General features: G+C 45.5%; 1 protein-coding gene across 1 annotated transcript in view; it reads right to left on the bottom strand.

Moving 5' to 3' along the window:
* QSER1 (glutamine and serine rich 1) overlaps positions 1 to 1,109 on the bottom strand; it is a 77,902-nt gene extending 76,793 nt beyond the window's left edge. The window contains exon 1 of the mRNA XM_030560283.1: positions 1,022 to 1,109. The gene's annotated coding sequence lies outside the window, so the exon portion shown is untranslated. The remainder of the gene's footprint in view (positions 1 to 1,021) is intronic.
* Between the last annotated feature and the right edge of the window lie 22,214 nt (positions 1,110 to 23,323).

Genomic DNA, 23,323 nt, shown 5'->3' with positions numbered 1-23,323 from the left:
CAAGTTTCTGCACAGAAGGAGCACTGCCTTCTGAAAATAGACATTTCTAAGGAAAAGGAGACCTGAACACAGGAGAGTAATAAGAATAGGCTATAATCCAAAATAAAGGATGAAACAAAGCTGCGAGTATAGCGAAGAGGTTGGGGTGAGATCATAAACGCAGGAGCTTCCCCATGGTGGTTTAGAATGAGGTCACCGAAGCTCTCAATGTCCCAGCATTTGCAGCCTCGCAATCCAGGGCTGCACCTACAAGTACAGTATTGTTCTTGACACGCATCTCCTCATTAGTCCATCCGTTAACAATTGGACCACGCCTTCCACTGGGCCGCTTTAATGTTGCCGTTCGCAGTTTAATGCGCTGGGAGGAATGTTACTCTCTTTGTACAGATCGCGAAACACGTTCGCTATATTGGGCTTCCCTAGGAATCGCTGGAGGGAAACATGAACTCTTGAACCCTAGTTGCAGATTTAAACACAGACCTTTGGAGAAGTTTCCCTGCTCAGATTAACCCCCTCACTGACTGCTCAGAACCCGGTACAACTCCAGCCCTGGGACCGCAGATAGAGGAAAGGCGCCTCCTGCAGCCTGCATCCACCCCCGGGGCCCACTGCTGCGGGGGAAGGAAGAGGAAAGAAAAGCTGCCCTGGCCCATTGCGAACGTGCGTGGGCTGGGCCGCTGGGACGCCAGCTCGCCCCCGCCAGCAGCGCGCCGTGGCCCAGTTACTGCCCCACGGCACTTGCTCCTTACCGCCGGCCCCAGCTGCGCCCCAGAGCCCGGCTCCGTGCCCCGCGGCTCCCTCCCGCAGCCCCCGCTCCCTGGAGGGCCCAGCCCCGGGGGACGCCCCTCGGGCCCTCCCCACCCGCGGGAAGTTCTTCTCCGCCCCGCTTGGCTCGCATCGCGCGGAGCAGGGCCCCCCCAGAGAGGGCGCCGCGGCCGGTGAGTCCCACGCCCCCATGCGGGGAAGGCCCCGTCTCAGTCCCCGCCTTTCCTGGCGCAGCCCCCGGCGGACCCTCCTTACCCTGGGCTTGAGGCTGCCCGCGCCTCGCTCGTAGGCCCAGGCGGCGGCGGCTGGCTGCGCGGCGGCGGCTGGAGCCAGCGGGTCGGCGAAGCTGGGAGTCGGCGGGTAGTTTCCTGTCCATCATCGGGGCAGCGAGCGGGGCGCGGGGGCTGCGCTCGGGCGCTGTGTGCGGGGCGGCGGCAGCGGGCACCGAGCAGGGCGGGTGGGAGCGGCCCCCCCTTCCCTCATGCGGGGCGGGCAGCGCCGCGTCCCCCCGCCGCTCCGGGCCAGGCCGCCGAGCGCCTCCTCCCCCCACCCCCGGCTCAGCTCCGGGCGGGGCGGCGGGCGGCTCAGGGGAGCACACGGAGGAGGCGGTGGCAGGGGCTGCGAGCCGCCCAGGCAGAGACCCATGTCGGGCGGCTCCTTCCCAGGATGCACCTCCCCCTCCGCAGCTCACTGGGACTGATGGGCTTCGGCTCCCGCGGCCAGGGGGCAAGGGAGGCCGGGGGGGGGGTGGAGATTGCCTGGCGGGGCAAACACCACAGGGCAGCGCAGGATGGGTTGAGGCAGGGCGTGGCTGTAATCTAGCCTCGGAGAAAGGGGGCGGCTTTAATCCTGGTTGAAAGGGGGTCGCAGCCTACCTGTAGGGGTGAGTTGAAAATATGGTGGGGAGATGTAATCCGGATGGGGAGGGGCTTTAATCCAGACCCTGAATGCGAGGGGGGTATTTAATCCAGTGTCTGAGGGGTGATGCTCTGGAGTCCCTTTGTGTGGGAGAGGGAGAGAAGTGCTAATCCCAAGGATTCCCAAGTCTCAGGCAGAATAGTGTGCGGAGGTGGCAGCCCCTCAGTGGCAGCCCAGTCGAGGGAAGACTGAGGGCTTGGCTACACTGGAGAGGTGCAGCACTGGTGGTGGCTTTACAGCGCTGCAACTCACTCGCTGTCCACACTTGCAAGGCACATACAGCGCTATATCTCCCTGGCTACAGCGCTGGCTGTACTCCACGTTGGCCTGGGGAATAACGACTGCAGCGCTGCTCCACCAGTGTGGCCACCAAAAGCGCTGTTATTGGCCTCCAGAGGTATTTGGAGGTATCCTAGAATGCCTGTTCAGCCACTCTGCTCATCAGTTTGAACTCTACTGCTCTGGCCTCAGGTGACCCGCCCTTTAAATGCCCCAGGAATTTTTAAAATCCCCTTCCTGTTTGCTCAGCCAGGTGTGGAGTGCAATCAATGAATCTTTCCAGGTGACCATGCCTCCACGTGCCAAATGAGCCCCAGCATGGAGCAATGGCGAGTTGCTGGACCTCATCAGTGTTTGGGGGGAGGAAGATGTGCAGTCCCAGCTGTGCTCCAGCCATAGGAATTACTATACCTTTGGGCAGGTATCAAGGGCCATGCTGGAAAGGGGCCATGACCAGGACATGCTGCAGTGCAGGGTTAAAGTAAAGGAGCTGCGGAGTGTCTATTGCAAAGCCCACGAGGGAAACCGCTGCTCCAGCGCTGCTCCCGTGACCTGCCGATTTTTACGAAGAGCTGGACGCAATAGTTGGGGGTGACCCCACCACCAATCCAAGGACCATGATGCACACTTCAGAGCCGGGGGGGAGAGGGGGAGGAGGAAACTGAGAGTACGGGTACTGGGGTGGGGGGAGACATCCCGGAGTCCCTGGAGGCATGCAGCCAGGAGCTCTTCTCAAGCCAAGAGGAAGGTAGCCAGTCACAGCAGCCGGTATTTGGTGGAGGACAAACAGAGAAGCGGCTTTTATTTTCAGGATGGAAATTTTTCAGGAGAGGAGGGAGGGTTCTGCATGCATGCATGCCTAGATGTGGAATAGCGAGGGGCAGGGGACCATTGCTGCACAAAGGCAAGCTGCATAGGGGCCAGGTAACCCATAGCAGCGAGATATCTTTGAGGATCAACTCCTGTGGAAAATGTTGGGAGAGTGTTCAGTGTAGGTGCCCCCTGCAACTGTTTGCTTTCCCTAACGCACAGAAACCCCGAGGACAGTACAGCCCTGAAGCAATCAGTCCCCCTTACCATTTTGGGGCTCCTGTGGGTTATGTGCGCTCTCTTAGGTATGGGAAAACTATGCTATTATGAAGAATGTTACTCCTTCACTGTGTGGAAATAACTGTCTGAGATATAAACAATGCTGCCTCTGTTAAATGTTGCCTTTTTTGCCTTTCCACAAGCAACCTTGAGTTCTCGGCTGCCTGTGTTATCAACAGCTCAAAGACTCCAAAACCTCCGGAAGAAGCCACGAAAAAGCAAAGACGACCTGCTGCAAGCAGTTATGGATCACTCTGCCACAGAGAATCAAAAAGTGCAGGATTGGAGGGAAAGAGAAAGCAGGATCCACCAGAAAAACACAGCGGACAGGAAGAAAAGCACAGAGTAGCTGATAAGCATCCTGGCGCACCAAGCGGACTCTATCCAGGTGCTCGTAGCCATGCAGGCAGAGCTCTACCACGCCGCCCCCTCCCCCCGCCATCCCAAAGCTCTTTCCCTTGTGCCCCAATGTCAGCTCAAAACCCCTTTCCCCCAGCATCCAGGTTCTTACCACCACCAGCTGCCCCCAACACCTGTACGTTCACCAACCAGCCCTGAGAACTATGACCCTTACCCTCTGCACTCAACCCCCATCACCATGCAGTATAGGCATCCTGAAGTGCAGCAGTCATTGCACAGCACTCCAGACAGGACATATTCAAACCTGTGACTGTACAGTTCACCACCCCACGCCGCTGCCCTTTTAGGTTCCCAAAATGTTGTGTGTCTGTCAATAAAGTTATTTTCTTTCAATAAATGAATTCTTGGCTTTGAAAACAGTCTTTATTATTGCAGAAAGTCAAAGATACCTTAGCCCAGGAAAGAAACAGGCACGGCAAATCAGCTTAGGAAAAACAGATTCCTACTAACATTGTAACCGCTGCACTTCACTCCCGTGCAAGGCACCAAACCTTACTGTTGGTTTTCAGCCTCAAATTCCTCTCTCAAGACATCCCTAATCCTTGAAGCCCTGTACTGGGCCTCTCTAGTAACCCTGCTCTCTGGCTATGCAAATTCAGCTTCCAGGCGTTGAACTTCGGAGGTCCATGCCTGACTGAATCTTTCACCCTTCCCTTCACAAATATTATGGAGGGTACAGCACGCGGCTATAACCACGGGGATGCTGCTTTCCCCCAAGTCTAGCTTCCCATACAGAGATCGCCAGTGCCCCTTTAAACAGCCAAAAGCACACTCCACAGTCATTCAGCACCGGCTCTGCCTGTAGTTGAACCGGTCCTTGCTCCTGTCAAGCTTCCCTGTATACAGTTTCATGAGCCAAGGCATTAACGGGTAAGCGGGGTCTCCAAGGATCACAATGGGCATTTCAACATCCCCTAATGTGATCTTCCGGTCTGGGAAAAAAGTCCCTGCCTGCAGCTTCCTGAGCAGGCCAGTGTTCCGAAAGATGCGTGCATCATGCACCTTTCCAGGCCAGCCTGTGTTAATGTCAATGAAATGCCCACGGTGATCCACAAGCGCCAGGAGAACCATAGAGAAATACCCCTTCCGATTAACGTACTTGGATGCCAGGTGGGATGGTGCCAGAATAGGAATATGCATCCCATCTATCGCCCCTCCACAATTAGGGAAACCCATTTGTGCAAAGCCATCCACAATGTCCTGCATGTTCCCCAGAGTCACGGTTCTTCTTAGCAGGATGCGATTAATGGCCCTGCAAACTTGCATCAACATGATTCCAACGGTCGACTTTCCCACTCCAAACTGGTCCCCAACCAATCGGTAGCTGTCTGGAGCTGCCAGCTTCCAGATTGCAATTGCCACCCACTTCTCCACCAGCAGGGCAGCTCTCAATCTCGTGTCCTTGTACTGCAGGGCGGGGACGAGCTCAGCACACAGTCCCATGAAAGTGGCTTTTCTCATCCGAAAGTTCTGCAGCCACTGCTCTTCATCCCAAACTTCCATGACGATGTGATCCCACCACTCAGTGCTTGTTTCCCGAGCCCAAAAGTGGTGTTCTGCGGTGCTGAGCATTGCCATGAATGCCAGAAGCAATTTAGTGTCATACGTGTCAGGCGACTCGCTATCATCCTCAGACTCCTCATCACTTTGGATCTTAAGGAATAGCTCAACTGCCAAACGGGTTGTGCTGGCAAGACTCGTCAGCATACTCCAAAGCAGTTCGGGCTCCGTTTCCCACAGAAATCGCACTGCACAGAAACCGTTGAGAGAGTCAAGATGGCGCCAAATATGGATGGAAAAACAGGGATTGCTGGGATGTGAAGCAATGCATTACGGGGCGTTGGGACAGGAAGCAGAATGACCTGCACCTTCTGCCTTCTTCCCACAACCCACGGCACCAAAATGGCGCCAAAATGGGATGAGGTGCTCTGTGGGATAGCTGCCCATAATGTACCACTCCCAACATTGATGCAAATGCTGCAAATGTGGCCACACTGCAGCGCTGGTTGCTGTCTGTGTGGCCACACTCCAGTGCTTTCCCTACACAGCTATACAAAGACAGCTTTAACTCCCAGCGCTGCACACCTGCAAGTGTAGCCAAACCCTGGGCTTCATTAAAGGCTGAAACATAATTTTCCTTCTCGGGCTGGAGCTGTGGCAGGTAAAGTGCCTGCACTTTGCCACGCCCACTCCGTGCCCTCCAGCAAGCTTGCTGTGGCCACCGATGTTATACAGGAGGAGGCATGTTCTCCTTTGCTGTCCGCACTGGGGGGTGGCGGCGGGGACAAAGGTGCCCACGCCTTCTCCAGTCCCAGCGGAATGTTTGCTTGCAGCTTGTCAACTTCGCGGGTGAGGTAGTTGTTATTCTCTCCCATATGCGGGCAGTGATCGCTATCCTGGAGAAGGAGGGATGATTCCCTCAACTCCCTACTTGCATTTCCCCGTGAAGCCTCCAGCTCCATACGTGGTGGCCCCCGCACCTTGACAAATTTTCCCTATGGGAGAATGTGGTGATTTGTAGATTATATTCTTCAAACCAGGTGAGAGATGTCCCACTCCGAAGTTTGCATTCAAAAGCAGGTGCCAAACAGCAAGGATTTTTTGTAATGATAAGATTCTGAACTTCCTTTTTCCCCACCCAGCTATCATCACCACCACAGACATTTCCTAATTCTCATCCCTAGGTGGGGAGATTATCTTTTGGGGATTAATTTAAAAGCAGTTATACACAGTTTTCTCCTATTGTTGAGGAAAGGCCTTGTTGTGAGTGTGTTTGTATTGCTGCTGATAATTTACAATCTCACTCAGGCTTTGTAAAATTTCCCTCAGTCCCTGCTATCCCAGTTTGAGAACAGCTCTGTTGCAGACAGTTCTGTTTCCTGGAAGTTGTTTGTATTGTTCCTTCAACAGCAGAAATAATAAAAAGAATCAGTTCCTCACATACCAGTAGACAGCATAGATTTAAACTGTTCAGAGAAGGAGAGGAGCCATTGAAACAAAATCAAATACCTTGACATATTTTGCACTACATTGGCTTTAAAGGTGTAGACAACTTCTAAACCTGTTACAATAATAATCAAAATACAAGATTTAACGTAAGTACAATTAGGTAAGTTATTCTTGATTCTCACATTTTTCTCCTTTGTTCTTTTATCATAATATTTGTTCTTTTAAAATATCTGATCCCTTTCCTCTCAAGATAAAATTAATATATTTTTGACCCACCTTGTTCCCTCACCCCACAAATATTTTTCTCACCACATCATGTTGTTATCTCTTAATAAACATAAAATGCCATTACTTTGCATGGAGTTTTATGGAGATTAAATAAAAACAAGGTTCCTGCTACAAAGATTGTAAAATCTAGGATACCTGAGCTAGTGGAGAGCCTCACTGGGAGCTCCATTCAGCTGCAGAGATCCACCCATGGATGTCATTGCAGGATTGGGGCCTACAAACCTAGAATAGGAATATAGACAGAGAAAGGTGGTTAGTGAAAGGAGAGATGAAGAAATCAACTGTGTGTAGTAAGGCAAAAGAAGAGGGGTTCTCAGGAGAGATTTGATGGTGCAATTTGAGGATGGATGGTGAAGTGATAGAGTGGTGTTTCACATGTAGGGAATAGCATGTAAAAGTCAAAAGAAGGAGGAGAGGATGAAAAACAAGGTGAGAAGAGCACAGCATGAAATGAGGAGTAGAGACCTGAGAGGTTGGTGGTGCAGAGCCTTAAAAATGAAGATAAGGAATTTAAACTTTAGAAGAAATGAATTTGAGGGAGTTGAATGGTCAAAACAACAGAAATGGATTAAATAATCTTATTATTGTGCAGAGGTTAAGGGAGAGTCAAGAATTTGCTTATAATAGTCTAGGCAGGATAGAACTATTGCTTGAACCAGTTTTGATAGTGGAGAAAAACATAAAGGTGCAGATTTTATAAATGTTTTAAAGGCAGAAGCAACAAGATTGGGCAAAAGTCTGTATATGAGCAGATAAAGGAAGGGAGGAGTGAAAGATTAACCAAGTCTGTGAGTGACCAATTCCAAAACAAAATAAAAACAGTAGAGTGGTCGGTATTAATGAAGAAAGGGAGAAGGCTAGAGAGTTAGGATCATAGGCTAGGAGTTCAGTTTTTGCCATGTTCAGTTTAAGGAAGCAGCAAGTCACCCATAAGGAGACAAGAAGAAATGAGGCCCTGGACGAAAGGGGAGAGGTAGATGTGAGAGTTATCAGTACAGAGGTTGTAAGAATCCATGAGAGTTCATAAAGTCACACAAGGGCAAGGGTAAAGAGGAAAAGGCAGGGGACCAAAGACAGTGAGTTTTCCTTGTTCTTCCATATGACAGCACCTGTATTGCTGGAGCCACCCTGGAAGAGAGTGGGTGAGATGAGTCACCCACTGGAGAAGATATAGGTTGCTATTTACATATGAATTAAATATGATGACAAAAAGTAATTAATGTTACAAGAAAAAATAGCACTTGCAGCTCTTACTGTCTTCAGTTTGGGTTGCAAGTGTTCAATATCTCTGAAAATCAAGTCCCTGCTATATAAAGCCAACTAAAGCTTGGCTCATGAAAGGAAGATAATTTTTGTATTTGAAACTAAAGTGTTATTTGTTAACACAAGAAACAAAATAATATAAATACTTTACACTAGTATAAAAGTTAAACCCTAAACACACAAAGTTAAACCCTAAACACACTAGCTTAAATCACAACACATACTCCTTGTCTTAATATGTACATTTCACTATATATATTTAAATAAACTTAAGTACTGAACATAAAATAGAGATTAGGACAATCAAAGAATCATTAGAGAGATCACTGAAAGACCTTTCAGTGAAACCCTGAGAGATAAAATATCAAGATCAGGCACTATAAAGAGCTGATTATTTTTAAGTGGGATCCTTTCTGAGCCCATTTGTGTTAAAAGACTGAGAAAATTATATCCTTCAAATAAATCACAAAAATGTAAAACACTGAGACAAACACACTTCAATATGGATTTCCCAGATATAGAACAGCAGCAAGCAACCCAAGTTAGTGTGTTAAAAAGCTGCAAAGGTCTCAGGGCTTTCATCAGAGCAAGTGGATTTATACTGTGTGCATAAAGTGGAAACTATTAAATAAATTGGCTTTATTCTGCACTTATAGACCTCGGTGATGCAAATTACATCCTGTTTATTCATCAGTCTCAGCTGCAATTACTTCAAATAAATTAAAAATATCAGCAGATGTCACTCAGCTTCCCTTATAAATGATACCTGATCTACCTCAGCAATAGTTTGGGAAATGTTGTGTTTGTAGCAGTCTGATATTTAATTAATGTGGTATACTAGTATGTGTGTTAGACTGTTTTTCTTAACTGTAAAGTCATGTGATCTTATTTACCATGACTTTACATGGAGAGTCACACACCATAATATTAATATGTACATTTTCTCTTTAATACCTGTTTTCTAATCAATATAGTATAAACAAAATATACAGTGGGCTAGGATACTACAGTTTCTATTGTCATTAATTTGAGATGACCTACATAATTCACTGGTAGCTCTGCCATTTATTAGTATGTTGCTGATCTATACTTGTGGTTATAAAACTTGTATAGAAGCCCTGTATTAGCATAGTTTCTTTACAGCAAACACTAAAGGTTGGCAAGGCACTGTGTGTGGTATGGGTGTCTGCAATTCCTCCACCTTCCCCCCCCCCGCCGCACACTTTTGAAGGAAACAATGTATTGTAATTGTAATATTGTAATGGAGATTACTTGAGATCCTGCAGGGAAATCAAGACAATATGTAAATCCTTTCCTGCTGGAAATGCTACTTTCAATAGCCTCTATGTATATTTACTTGGGCATTAGCATAAAACTGACAGATACTTGGAGTTGATTTCAAAGATACTTTTCTGAGATATGTGCCAAAGAAATTTCTGAATCTATGGAGATAAGTTTAATTTTCTTTTATACATTTGAAAACTAGATGGAGTTAAGAGATTTAACAGCTGAAATTCATAGTTTGGCCTGCTGAGATCTTTTTTTGTAGCTCATTGGTTGCGACTTAGTTTCTATAGAATTTAAGATCTTATTTAAAAAAAAAATTACTGTTTAGAATGTCTTTTCCAGGGGAAAACCCTGTTTGAGGAAAGGAAGTGGAGTTCTGACTCTGATTTTCCTAAGAATTGTCCTATGCAGGAGGAGACAGAATTTACTTTTTCAGAGAATTGGTTGGGTTCAGTTCTCTAAACCTGCAGATCGTGGGAGTGCTATTGGAGGCAACTACATCAATATGGAGGCCTTTTATCCCTCTGCACTCTACTGGTGCTGCCCAGGAATGCTGCCCCTAGATATTGATGGATGTGGGTCACTGTTGGTCACTACCTGAGGTTGTATTATTGGCTCAACATTGTCTTTATCAGTGATACCCCATCAGGTTTGAAGAGATTGTGCCACAGATGCTTCATCCATTCTACTCATGCTAGAAAGCTCTCTCCCCTTCCATGGCCCCATAAGGAAGATACCCTGGAAATGGGTCCCCTCTGCTTTTGAAGGTGGAGGTGACTCTCTAGCCCAAAGTTTCTAGTCCTTACAAATATGAAACTGAGCAATGCTATCTTTCTGAGCCTACAGAGAGGGAGCTTGAAACTGTAGCTCTGAATGGTAGAGAAACAAATAAAACCAAACATTTGGAAAATGTTGTGGATATACTGAAAACAACAATATTCTGATTCTTATAGAACTATACTTCATACCTCGAATACAGTGAATGTCCAGAATTCTTTTCCAGGTCAGAACACCAATTATTAACCCTTTTATTGCTGAACTGTATTATTACTTACCATTTTCACAAAATTATCTAGATATTGTATTTATTCAATAGGGTTGAAAATCATAGAAGTTACATATGGAAAGGACATACTGGGTCTGTGGAGCACAATCCATGGTCCTCCTTTTCAGTAAATTTATTACATGAGTGGATTGTGGGATTAGGAGAGGAGAGATGGATGCATGTGCTGGATAGGGCAAGCTGATCCAGAGTCTTCAGTTGTGGTTGGTCAAGGAAGTTGGTGGAAGGCACTTTGTGTGGCTAACTGCAATATTTATCACTATATCCAAGCATGAAACCACAGCTTGACTTTCAACAACTGAGAAAATATATTCTGGTACACCTCTACCTCAATATAACGCTATCCTCAGGAGCCAAAAAATCTTACTGTGTTATAGGTGAAACTGTGTTATATTGAACTTGCTTTGATCCACCGGAGTGTGCAACCCCCCCGCCCCCGAGCTCTGCTTTACTGCATTATATCCAAATTTGTGTTATATCGGGTTGCATTATATTAAGGTACAGATGTATTAGTAATACGTAACTTTGTAACTGCTAGGGGATCAAAAGAGCTTTACTAACAAATGCAAGAATTTTAATGGTTAGCTCCACTGGAATAACCTTTTCACTTGTGAACAAAAACTCCAGAACTGTAGACTCTTGGCTTTATGCTGAATGATCAAGAAGTTCAAGACTCATAGACCTTAAGGTCAGAAGGGCCCATCATATGTATTCTAGTCTGACCCACTGCACATTGCAGACGACAGAACCTCAACCACCCACTCACTCCTGTAATAGATCCCTAACCTCTGGCTGAGTCACTGAAGTCCTCAAAACATGACTTCAAGTTACAGAAAATCCACTATTTACACTAGTTTAATTTCCAAGCGACCCATGCGTCAGAGGAAGGGTGAAACCTCCCCCCCAGCAGAGTTTCTGTCAATCTGAGCCAGGGAAATTCCTTCCCAACCCTAATATGGTGTTCAGTTAGACCCTGAGGTGTGGGCAAGACCCACCAGACACCTGGGAAAGAATATTATGTAGTAACTCAGAAACCCTCTCCCATCTTTGGCCATTGGAGACATTTGCTGTTAACAGTTGCAATTGGCTACATCCATTATAGGCAGTCTCATCATACCACCCCCTCCATATACTTATCAAACTCAGTCTTGAAGCCAGTTAGGTTTTGTGCTCCCCTTGGAATTAATTCAGAGACTTTCAAGGTGACACAATATTCAGATTATTTACAGACCTACGTTCAGTTGAACCTCCAAAAACTGAGGTCAAAGCTGAGCTAGGACTGATTGTCTTATAATGATCTGATCCAAGTTTAGTGAAGGAAATTTATTGCAGCTTTACTAATGCCCAGTGTTGGCAGATATCCCTTATATGAGGTCTGCTATTGTTGCAGGCTTCCTTTAAGCGTATAAATGCCAGAGTATGATATCCTCTCAGAGTAGAGGCTTAGAGTGAGATTAATGAAGGGACTTAGGTATTGTAATGCTGAGCATCGCAGCACCTAATTTTTGGGTGCCTATTAAAAACACAGTCCAATAAAACTGCAAGCCAAAAAGTCGAGGCTCCTGGCACAATGAATAGGGAGAACGAGGTGCCTAAGAATGTGATCCTCAAAAGCTTGCACTCTAGGTGTGGTGCCTCCTAAAATAGTCAATGGGAAATGTGGATGAGAGGGGTATGAGCTAATCCCTGCTTTTCTTTTGGATTTAAGCACCTTATCTGGGCTGCATGGAAGCGTCTACCTTTGTTTAGTGATCCATTAATAGAACCTGACACCTGGAGTCTTTCTTCCAAGGAGCAGATTTTTGTCTTTCTGTGTATTTGTAAAATGTACACTTACACACATTCAGCTGATTAAACAAATTAGTAGATCCTTGTGAATCCTCCCAGGTTAGCAATGGTGGCCCTCAGAGCAAAAGATTATGCACAGTTGCTGAAATATGTCTTTCTCCAAAAGCAGTTAGCTCACTGTTTCAACAAGGAAATATTTTTTTTAAACTTATCAGCTGTTACGCTTTGTATAATATCCAAATACTAGATATGTAATAATAAATCGCCATTAAAAGTAAGATTTATAGATCTTTAGGGCTTTAAACTAGATCTGGCTAGTAAGGTTTTCTGTTACCAAGTTATGTTTAGTAGTCTCAGTTGTTACTTCCCAAATGAAGTTCAGAGATATTGTTCCAAGAATTTGGGACCTTATTTTTCTATGATGCCATTTTAAAACTGTAATTGAAACAGACTGATATCCAGAAGAAAAAACTTTTCCTGATCTTTTAAAAAATCTTTGTTATCTCTAAAATTAGGATTTGTTTTCTAGAAGTTTTTAAGTTGGGGACTGCAGACAGCTGGTGGTCACATGGTGCTGGCTCCTCCTCCTTGTTTCAGCTGCTTCTACAGAAATCAAAGTGCCCCACAAAGAAGAGCCTGGAAGCCTATAAAAGTAGCTGAAAATAAGGAAAAAGAGCTACTTTAGCTGCCTCTTCTAGGTCAAGCTGTTTTCAGGGACCAAAGTCAGCAGTAGCACAGGATCCCCTATCAGAAAAGATGTGTCCGTTGGTGCAGTGGGAGGAGACCTGGTGGCTGGGCTGCATGTTTAGGAAATAATGAAATTAAGCAAGAGGGAAGCATGTGTAATAGGTGGTTCTGATCAAGCAGCAAGGAAGGAGAGAGGAAGAAAAGGGAGCAAAGTAACAGAGAGCATGTGCAGAACTTTAGGGAAAAGAGGGAGAGGGTGGGTGGTGCATAAAAACATCCTCTCTATAAAAGTGTCCACACATTGAAAATGTTTCAGAATGCCTCTGCTATGTTTTGACCTAAATTTCTTGGGCCTACTTTATCTGAGATTAATAGTCAAACACCAGCTCACTTCAATGGGAACAGGATTGGGTCCACTGTTGATACATTATAAGAACTGCCATTCCCAGGATGGAAGTTAGTCTCATGTTGACTTTTCAGTTTTTGTCAAATTGTTCAGGCCAATTCTATTGATGATAGTGAAGGCTATAAAACTGTATTTACAGTTTGAACTAAAATAAATTGGATTTGTAATGAACCAGCACAAAAGTTATGAATTGCATGGAAGACGTTAATCTGAGTTCTTGCTAACTTTTCCTTTTAGGCTTTTACTCCAGGCCGATTAGAGGGTGTTCTAAATTGTAGTAGTGTCCACGCTAGGATAGGATTTTGTTGTTAAACACAGACAATAGTGAAGGCTTTGGTACATACGTTACTTTCTGTGTCAAATAGACTGCAATAGGGCTGTTGGCTTCCATGTTTAATGTCTCTGCGATTTGAAATCATATCCACTCCCTTTACTATTAATATTTTTTTCCACACTGGCCCTGAACACAATGCCTGGGATTTCAAAATTAAACTGGGTTCTTTCTGCAAGCCAAATTTTGCCATTAGTTACATTAATGCTATTTCTCATTTTCCACAAATTCTGCACTTGGTTTTCTAGCCCTGAGGTCAGAATTTGTCTGTAGAATCTTTATCATATATTGATATCTTCATTTATTTGAAATTAATTTGAACCTGTTTATGCCAGTAGCAAATTTGAGTATCATAAACAGATTATATTATTGTTTTAATTCCTTTGTTCATCATCATGTGCAGAGGACAGGTCAGTATATTACTGTGTAATGACTCCAACAGATCTAGGACTTTAAAAACAAAGCTGGGCAAAACCTTTGGAATAAAGCAGATTAAACTTTTCTAGTTATAAAGTCAAATTGATGCCCACATGTTCATAGTCCTTCATAAGACAAAGCAGGGAGTGGGTTTATTCTAGGAAGGAATTTATGGTTTTATTCAAACCATGCAGAACGCTAAGGTTTCATATAGTTGTAACCCAAAACCAAGCAAAATGTGTCAGATTCTGCAGGGTTTCACTTGGAGTTTTCTGATTTGTTTGAACTTGAAACACTGAATATTAAAGGTTGCGTGGGGACCAAAATGCAAAGAATTGACAAATTACAAGCAAAGTGGATTTTGCATGGTTTGAATGGTAACCCTCGGGTTAGAAAGCAGGGCTATGAATAGCTGAAGCAAAGCTGAATTAAACACATTACCTAGAATAGGCATAGGAAATAGTATTTTTCTTTTTTTAATTTAGTCTCCCTGAGAGTGGTGAAAAATACATTGCTAAGAGGAGGCCTGAGCAATAGTGGTGCTGAGCTTTTCATAGCATGGATCTTGTTCCCGCCCACTTTTCCATCCCATTCATAACTATATCAGGGAAGTCACAAATACAGCAATACCTATATGGAAATTAATATAAAGAAAATATATTTTCATGTGTTGAACTTTTCTCATGGTATGCTTGTGTTAGGAAGGAGATACATTTTTCTCATCTATCTTTGTTAAATATCCTCCTGATCTGCTCTGTTTTTCAGCCTGGCTACACACCCTACTTCCCAAATGCTAGCAGTGGTCCTGTCTTATCTTCTACTCTCTTTTGCTCCTGGACATCTTTTTCTTTTTCCTCTACGTGTTACCTCAACTGCTTTGTTCATTTTTCTCAAATGGGCTACCTAGTTGTCATATGTAGATGTTTCTCTGCTGCTTCTGGCTCCCATCTGTGATAGCTCCTGGTGTTGGCTAGCAGCCTCTGTTTTGCTGTTCCCTGTGTTCCCTTCGTTGGTGCAATACCTGACTCCTATTGAAGGCAGCAAAGATGGTCTAGTCTAGACGCAATAAATCAACTCCCGAGTGTTCTCCCATCAACTCCTGTACTCCAGCGCCACGAGAGGCGCAGACACAGTCAACAGGGGAGCAGCAGCAGTCGACTCACTGTGAAGACACCAAGGTAAGTCGATCTAAGAACGTCGACTTCAGCTATGTTATTCATGTAGCTGAAGTTGCGTAATTTAAATTGGTCCCCTCTCTCTCCCACCCCCCACCCCTGTGTAGACCAGGGCTATATAAACTTCTTGACTAAGGAAATGGAACTTGCAACCTGTGACCTATCAGCTTTCTGCAGATCACCCCTCAGGGAGAGCTGTTGTGTTAGGCAGTCACAGAATAATCCCTTGAGTGACTAGATTAGGTAGTTAACACACTAGAACACTCTTTATAATTAACAGCAATTTTTGGCCCTAAGATCTTTTATGTGTATTTGTTTTCAGTTGAGCTTAAAGTTTCTGTTGCAGGGTGAATAAGTATTTTCCCTTTCTGCTGTGGTTGGGTTTTGAAAGCATTTACTTTGAGAGATTACTTTTCATGTTAACATAGAAACTGGCACATCTTCAGCATTATATGGGGGGGGGGGGAAAGCAAGCACTCAGTGTCAAATATGCGGTACAGTTTCCTATTATGGCAGAGGGTTTGAGGGCAGAATGAAATGCTCTAGTAAGATTAGGCAATAAAAACATATTAGAGTAACACTGTTTTGGAAACAGATTTATTATTCATATTACAAAGCAGTCAGGAGTTACAGTTAAAATTACAGGTAGAATAGCCAGTACATTTGGGGAATGTCTGCAGGTTCTGAAGACAAGTTAATAAATGGATTTTCTTGCTATGAAAATTTTATAGCTGATAAATCTGTTACAGACATGAATATAGAAATAACTTCAAATGAGGCAGAATGTTTTAAAGCATAGGTTCTCAACATCAGGTTCACAACTCACCCATCCCTTTTTTATGGCTAGATGGAGGGGCCCCAAAACTTTTCTGTTGTAATATGGGATCACAATATGAAAAAGGTTGATAATCATAGTTTTAAAAGAACTACTGACCACAATAATCTAGTGGTTTAATTATTTGCTTACAGGTGTTCCCTCTTTTCCCCCAAGACTGGTGGTACTAATCTAACCAAAGGTAAAATTCTTCTATGCTGCACTAGCTAGGGCTGGGCTTTGTTTCAAGAAAAAGCTATCCCATTAAAATAAACTCTAGTTAATTTTACATGCACAGATATGGCCTCTAGCTATTATCTTTGGGAAATCATGGGAGACGGGGGAGATTCCAGAAGACTGGAAAAGGGCAAATACAGTGCCCATCTATAAAAAGGGAAATAAAAACAACCCAGGAAACTACAGACCAGTTAGTTTAACTTCTGTGCCAGGGAAGATAATGGAGCAAATAATTAAAGAAATCATCTGCAAACACTTGGAAGGTGGTAAGGTGATAGGGAATAGACAGCATGGATTTGTAAAGAACAAATCGTGTCAAACCAATCTGATAGCATTCTTTGATAGGATAACGAGCCTTGTGGATAAGGGAGAAGCGGTGGATGTGATATACCTAGACTTTAGTAAGGCATTTGATACGGTCTCGCATGATATTCTTAAACTAGGAAAGTACAATTTAGATGGGGCTACTATAAGGTGGGTGCATAACGGGCTGGATAACCGTACTCAGAGAGTAGTTATTAATGGCTCCCAATCCTGCTGGAAAGGTATAACAACTGGGGTTCCGAAGGGGTCTGTTTTGGGACCGGCTCTGTTCAATATCTTCATCAACGATTTAGATGCTGGCATAGAAAGTACGCTTATTAAATTTGCGGACGATACCAAACTGGGAGGGATTGCAACTGCTTTGGAGGACAGGGTCAAAATTCAAAATGATCTGAACAAATTGGAGAAATGGTCTGAGGTAAACAGGATGAAGTTCAATAAAGATAAATGCAAAGTGCTCCACTTAGGAAGGAACAATCAGTTTCACACATACAGAATGGGAAGAGACTGTCTAGGAAAGAGTATGGCAGAAAGAGATCTAGGGGTCATAGTGGACCACAAGCTTAATATGAGTCAACAGTGTGATACTGTTGCAAAAAAAGCAAACGTGATTCTGGGATGCATTAACAGGTAAGCAAGACACGAGAAGTCATTCTTTCGCTTTACTCTGCGCTGGTTAGGCCTCAACTGGAGTATTGTGTCCATTTCTGGGCACCGCATTTCAAGAAAGATGTGGAGAAATTGGAGAGGGTCCAGAGAAGAGCAACAAGAATGATTAAAGGTCTTGAGAACATGACCTATGAAGGAAGGCTGAAACAATTGGGTTTGTTTAGTTTGGAAAAGAGAAGACTGAGAGGGGACATGATGGCAGTTTTCAGGTATCTAAAAGGGTGTCATCAGGAGGAGGGAGAAAACTTGTTCACCTTAGCCTCCAATGATAGACCAAGAAGCAATGGGCTTAAACTGCAGCAAGGGAGATTTAGGTTGGACATTAGGAAAAAGTTCCTAACTGTCAGGGTAGTTAACACTGGAATAGATTGCCTAGGAAAGTTGTGGAATCTCCATCTCTGGAGATATTTAAGAGTAGGTTAGATAAATGTCTATTAGGGATGGTCTAGACAGTATTTGGTCCTGCCATGAGGGCAGGGGACTGGACTCGATGACCTCTCGAGGTCCCTTCCAGTCCTAGAGTCTATGAGTCTATATCCTGCAATGTCCTTAAAATACCTTATAGTATTAATTTTATGTATTATTGTGTACTGTGATTGTATGTAATTTCTTCCTGGGGGAAGTATGACAGAGATTGATTGTAACATCATGCAGTATCTTTTGGATCCATTGTTTAAAATGAATGTGTTATTCCAGACGGGAGGGCTACCAAAGCTCATCCAGGAACTAAAAAAAGTGGGTGGTGATTAAGGCAAATCAGACAGTTTGTAACCACCTGAGAGAGGTATCACTTCCTATGGAGGCTCACATATATTAAATCAAACCAGATTCTCTAGAGACCAACAGACAAAGAAAGGACTTTTGGATAGTCTGAAATTAAACTGACTTAAGGCTTTCTTTCTGTTCCAGCAAACATACAGAATCTTTCTATCCAATGGAGGGGGACCCCAATCCTTAGGGAAGGGTTGGAAGAACTTGACCTTACTAAGGTGTCCGTAGGATTAATGGGTGACCTCTGATAAGCTTATTAGCATGTGTATAGGTTTTTACTCTTAACATGTTTTTCTGTAATTTCACCTTAAGTGTGTGTGCTTATCTAAAGAACTGAGTGGCAACTTGTGAAGCTGTTCCTAGCTTTCAAAGAGAAAGCAACACTCAAGACGGTGGCCTGTTTAGGCAGTCTGCTTTGCTGGGAATATTAAAGTGTAAGCAGGGAACTATGCAGCTTGGAAAAATGCCAGTGAAAAGGGTAAAGACATGTCTTTCACAAGAGAAGAGATGACTGAGGAGCCTAGAGCAGGTGCCCTTGAGGGACCACAGAAAGGGAACACAGGTGTACTTTCCCTGAACTGAGAGAACTTGCTCCAACTAATATTCCATACAGCATAGCAATACAATTTTACAAAATCACTCTCCAGGGATGGGTGAAGGATTTTGAAGTTGGGTTGGTTTAAAGCCTTATAATTGAAATATTAAAGAGAAATTAAAGGCAACGGGTACAGAAGTGATGTATCATTTCATCTTAGATCTATTCTGTGAAAACAGAAGTAAAAGCACAGTATCAACAAATACATTTTAAATGTAAGAAATTGGGACTTGAGTTTATAGCTCTTAACAAACCCTCACTCTGTTCATTTTTAAAATATCACCCCCTCCACCCCACATATGCCTGTTCCAAAAGACAAAAATCAGATGCACTTATTATATTGAATATCACAATGCATTTATTTCTCCTGCTCCTCCAAACCCCATTTAAAAATGCTCTCCAATAAATATTTAGTCTCTCACCCTCTAATAATAATTGTACTTCTAAAGAGCAAAGCAGGTAAAATTATAGTTCTGAATATGAGTCCCCTCAGCCCCTTAGTGTATCAGTTGTATTTGAAAATGTTTCCCATAGTATCTATGTTTAAATGAATATCCCTTAACAGAAGATCAAAGAGGATAGGAATGAAGGTAAGGAAGACTTGGGGCATGAGAGAATCAACTTTGAAAAATTCTTTTTCTAGAGGAACTTTTCCCATCCACTTCTTACTTTAAAAAGTTTAATTTCACAATAGTTTGATTACATTGTCTACAAGTATGCAAACATTTAAAGAATGAGAATAGTTTAGTATTTTGTAAACTGACAAATTCTAAATGAAAGATCAACAGCTATCAATTGAAATATCTAGTGACTAATTCAAAAATTAGCATTAGTAAAAGACGGTTACTCACCTTCATAACTGTTGTTCTTCTAGATGTGTTGCTCATATCCATTCCAATTAGGTGTGTGCGCGCCACGTGCACATTCGTCGGAAGATTTTTACCCTAGCAAAACTCGGTGGGTCGGCTGGGCGCCCCCTGGAGTGGCACCGCTATGGCGCTGGATATATACCTCTGCCGACCCAACAGCCCTTCAGTTCCTTCTTGCAGGCTACTCCGACAGAGGGGAAGGAGGGTGGGTTTGGAATGGATATGAGCAACACATCTCGAAGAACAACAGTTACAAAGGTGAGTAACTATCTTTTCTTCTTCGAGTGCTTGCTCATACCGATTCCAGTTAGGTGATTCCCAAGCCTACATGGTGGGATCGGAGTGAGATTTTGCAGAATGCAAAACTGCTGAGCCAAAGGCTGCATCATCTCTGGACTGTTGAACCAGAGCGTAATGAGAGGCAAAGGTGTGGACAGAGGACCAGGTAGCTGTGCGACATATCTCCTGGATGGGTACATGAGCCAGGAAAGCAGTAGATGAAGCCTGAGCTCTGGTAGAATGAGCGATGAGGTGGCTCAAGGGAACATGAGCCAAGTCATAACAGGTATGGATGCACGCCGTCACCCAAGATGAGATCCTCTGGGAGGAGACAGGTAGGCCCTTCATTCGGTCTGCCACCGCAACGAAGAGTTGGGGCATTTTACGAAAGGGTTTTGTGCGCTTGATACAAAATGAGAGTGCTCTATGGACATCTAGGGAGTGCAATTTTTGCTCCCGTCGTGATGAGTGTAGCTTCGGGAAGAAGACTGGAAGGAAGATATCCTGGTTGACATGAAAGGCCGAAACCACTTTAGGAAGGAACGTCAGGTGTGGTCGCAAATGCACCTTGTCCTTGTGAAACACAGTATACGCTGGGTCCATCGTGAGAGCCTGAAGTTCGGAGACTCGTCTGGCCGATGTAATGGCTACAAGGAAAGCTGTCTTCCAGGACAGGTATAGTAGCGAGCAGGTTGCTAATGGCTCGAATGGGGCAGACATGAGTCTGGTTAGAACCAGGTTGAGGTCCCAGGTTGGGGCGGGGTGTCTTACTTGGGGGTATAGGCGCTCCAAGCCCTTGAGGAACCTAGAGACCATAGGGTGCGAGAACACGGAGTGGCCACTCTCCCCTGGGTGGAAGGTAGAGATGGCCGCCAAGTGCACCCTCGATGATACCGCTAGGCCCTGCTGTTTGAGATACCAGAGGTAGTCCAAGATGGTGGGGATTGAGACCTCGGTGGGAATGACATTATGCGTTTCACACCAGCAGGAGAAATGCTTCCACTTGGCCAGATACGTCAACCGAGTGGAAGGTTTCCTGCTACCCAGGAGTACTTGTTGTACTGAGGCAGAGCAATGTAACTCTGACTGGCTTAACCACGCAGCAACCATGCTGTGAGGTGAAGGGACTGCAGGTCTGGGTGGTGAAGTGTGCCATGGTCCTGAGTTATGAGGTCTGGGTGAAGAGGCAGGGTAATTGGGTTGTCTATTGAGAGGTCGAGCAACATGGTGTACCAGTGCTGCCTGGGCCACGCCGGAGCGATCATGCTCAAGCAAGCTCCGTCCCTGCGGAGCTTTAGGAGGACCCTGTGAACCAGCGGGAACGGTGGGAAGGTGTAAAGCAGTTGGCTCGTCCACGGCATCAGGAAAGCATCTGAGATCGAGCCCTGGGAGAGATCTTGGAAGGAGCAGAACATCTGGCATTTCCTGTTCTCGCGGGAAGCGAAGAGGTCTATGCGGGGAAATCCCCACTTCTGGAAAACAGAATAAATAACGTCCGGACGAATTGACCACTTGTGAGAAGGAAGGATCTGCTGAGTCGATCCGCCAGAGTGTTCCGAACCCTTGGAAGAATGGACGCTACCAGGTCTATCGAGTGGGCTATACAAAAGACCCAGAGTTGGATGGCCTCTTGACAAAGGGGGGAGGACCATGCCCCTCAATGCTTGTTTATGTAATACATGGCTGTTGTGTTGTCTGTGAACACTGAGACACAATGACCTTGTAAGTGCTGTTGAAACGCCTGGCACGCAAGGTGGACCGCTCTCAGCTCTCGGACATTGATGTGCAAGGCCAGCTCCTGAGATGACCAAAGGCCTTGAGTGTGAAGATGTCCGAGGTGAGCACCCCAGCCGAGAGATGACGCGTGCGTCGTCAGGGACATAGAAGGCTGGGATGGATGGAACGGCGTTCCTGCACACACCAGGGAAGGCGTCAGCCACCAGTCGAGGGAGCCTGGGATGCTTGGGGGAATGGTGACTATGATGTCTATGGCGTCTCTGCCCGGGTTGTCTACCGAGTTGAGCCAAGATTGGAGGGGACAGAGGCATAGCCTGGCGTGTTTGGTCACGAACGTTCAGTCAGCCATGTGACCCAAGAGACTGAGACAAATGCGAGCCAAAGTCATTGGGAAGTTCTGTAGGCTTTGGATAATTGTTACCATCGCCTGAAACCGAGTCGGTGGTAAGCAGGCTCTGGCGAGACTGGAGTACAGGATGGCCCCAATGAAGTCTATCCTCTGTGTGGGAACCAGAGTGGATTTCTCTGTATTGCTCATCAGGCCTAAACATGTGAATAGGTCCTTGATGATGGGTGACTTGTGTCTCGGAGGTCCCTCGGATGAGCCAATCGTCCAGATACGGAAAGATATGTATCCGGTGGCGGTGGAGGGTGGCAGCGACTACAGCCATGCGCTTTGTGAATACTCTCGGTGCTGCAGAGAGTAGGACCGTAAACTGGAAATGCTGCCGGTTGGCTACAAAGCGGAGGTACCGCCTGTGTGGAGCATAAATGGTGATGTGAAAATACGCGTCTTTCATGTTGAGGGATCCAAGGATGGGATGATGTCCCCAGGGATACCATGCGGAACTTCAACTTTATCATGAATTTGTTGAGTTCTCGCAGGTCTAGGATAGGTCTGAGACCTCCCTTCACCTTGGGGATTAGAAAATAGTGGGAGTAGAACCCCTTCCCCCTTTCATCTTCTGGTACTTCTTCTATGGCTTCCATGGTAAGGAGCGTCCGCACCTCTTGTAAGAGGAATTGCTCGTGAGAGGGGTCCCTGAAGAGGGACAAGGGTGGGGGGTTAAAGGGGAGGTGAAATAAACTTGAGGTGGTACCCAAGTTCCACCGTGAGTAGGACCCAATGATCTGAAGTTAGCTGGGACCACGCAGGGAGGAAAAAGGAGAGGCGGTTGGAAAAAGGAGGGAAAGGATCCTGGAAAGGAACTGTTATACCATCCTCAGGCGCACCTTCAAAAGTTTGGCTTTGGCCCCGTAGGCGGTTTGGAGGGACCCTGAGTCTGGCCCCCTTGGGGTCCAGACCGCTGTCTACGATTGCCTCGGCCGCGCCCTCTGCCGAAGTCCTGTCTTGGTCTAGGCGGAGGATAAGGGCGGTGAGGCTGGGGATGGAAGGACCTGCACTGAGTCACCGGGGTGTGCATCCCGAGGGAGTGCATGATGACCCTGTTGTCCTTAAGACTCTGCAGCCTGGGGTCAGTCTTTTCAGAGAACAGGGCAGGTCCTGTATGGTGGTTTGTAACTCAGGTGGAAGGCCTTACACCTGAAGCCATGATATCCGCCTCATGGCGACACCTGAAGCCAGGTTCCTGGCTGTGGAGTCAGCTGCGTCCAGGGAGGCCTGCAGAGAAGTTCTGGCCACCTTCTTCCCTTCCTCCAAAAGGGCAGCAAACTCTGGGCAGGAGTCTTGGGGAATGAACTCCTTGAATTTCTCAACCGCCGTCCATGTGTTATAATTGTACCGGCTGAGCAGGGCTTGCTGGTTTGCCACCCTAGAGCTGGAGACCCCCAGTAGAGTATACCTTGCAGCCCAATAAGTCCATGCGCCTAGCATCCTTTGATTTTGGAGCAGGAGCTTGCTGGCCATGGCGTTCCCTTTCACTGACTGATTGCACCACAAGGG

The sequence above is a fragment of the Gopherus evgoodei genome, chromosome 4, assembly GCF_007399415.2.
Source record: "Gopherus evgoodei ecotype Sinaloan lineage chromosome 4, rGopEvg1_v1.p, whole genome shotgun sequence".
NCBI lineage: Eukaryota > Metazoa > Chordata > Testudines > Testudinidae > Gopherus > Gopherus evgoodei.
Note: the sequence above shows the minus strand (reverse complement) of the source record. Positions and strands in the feature narration are given on the sequence as shown.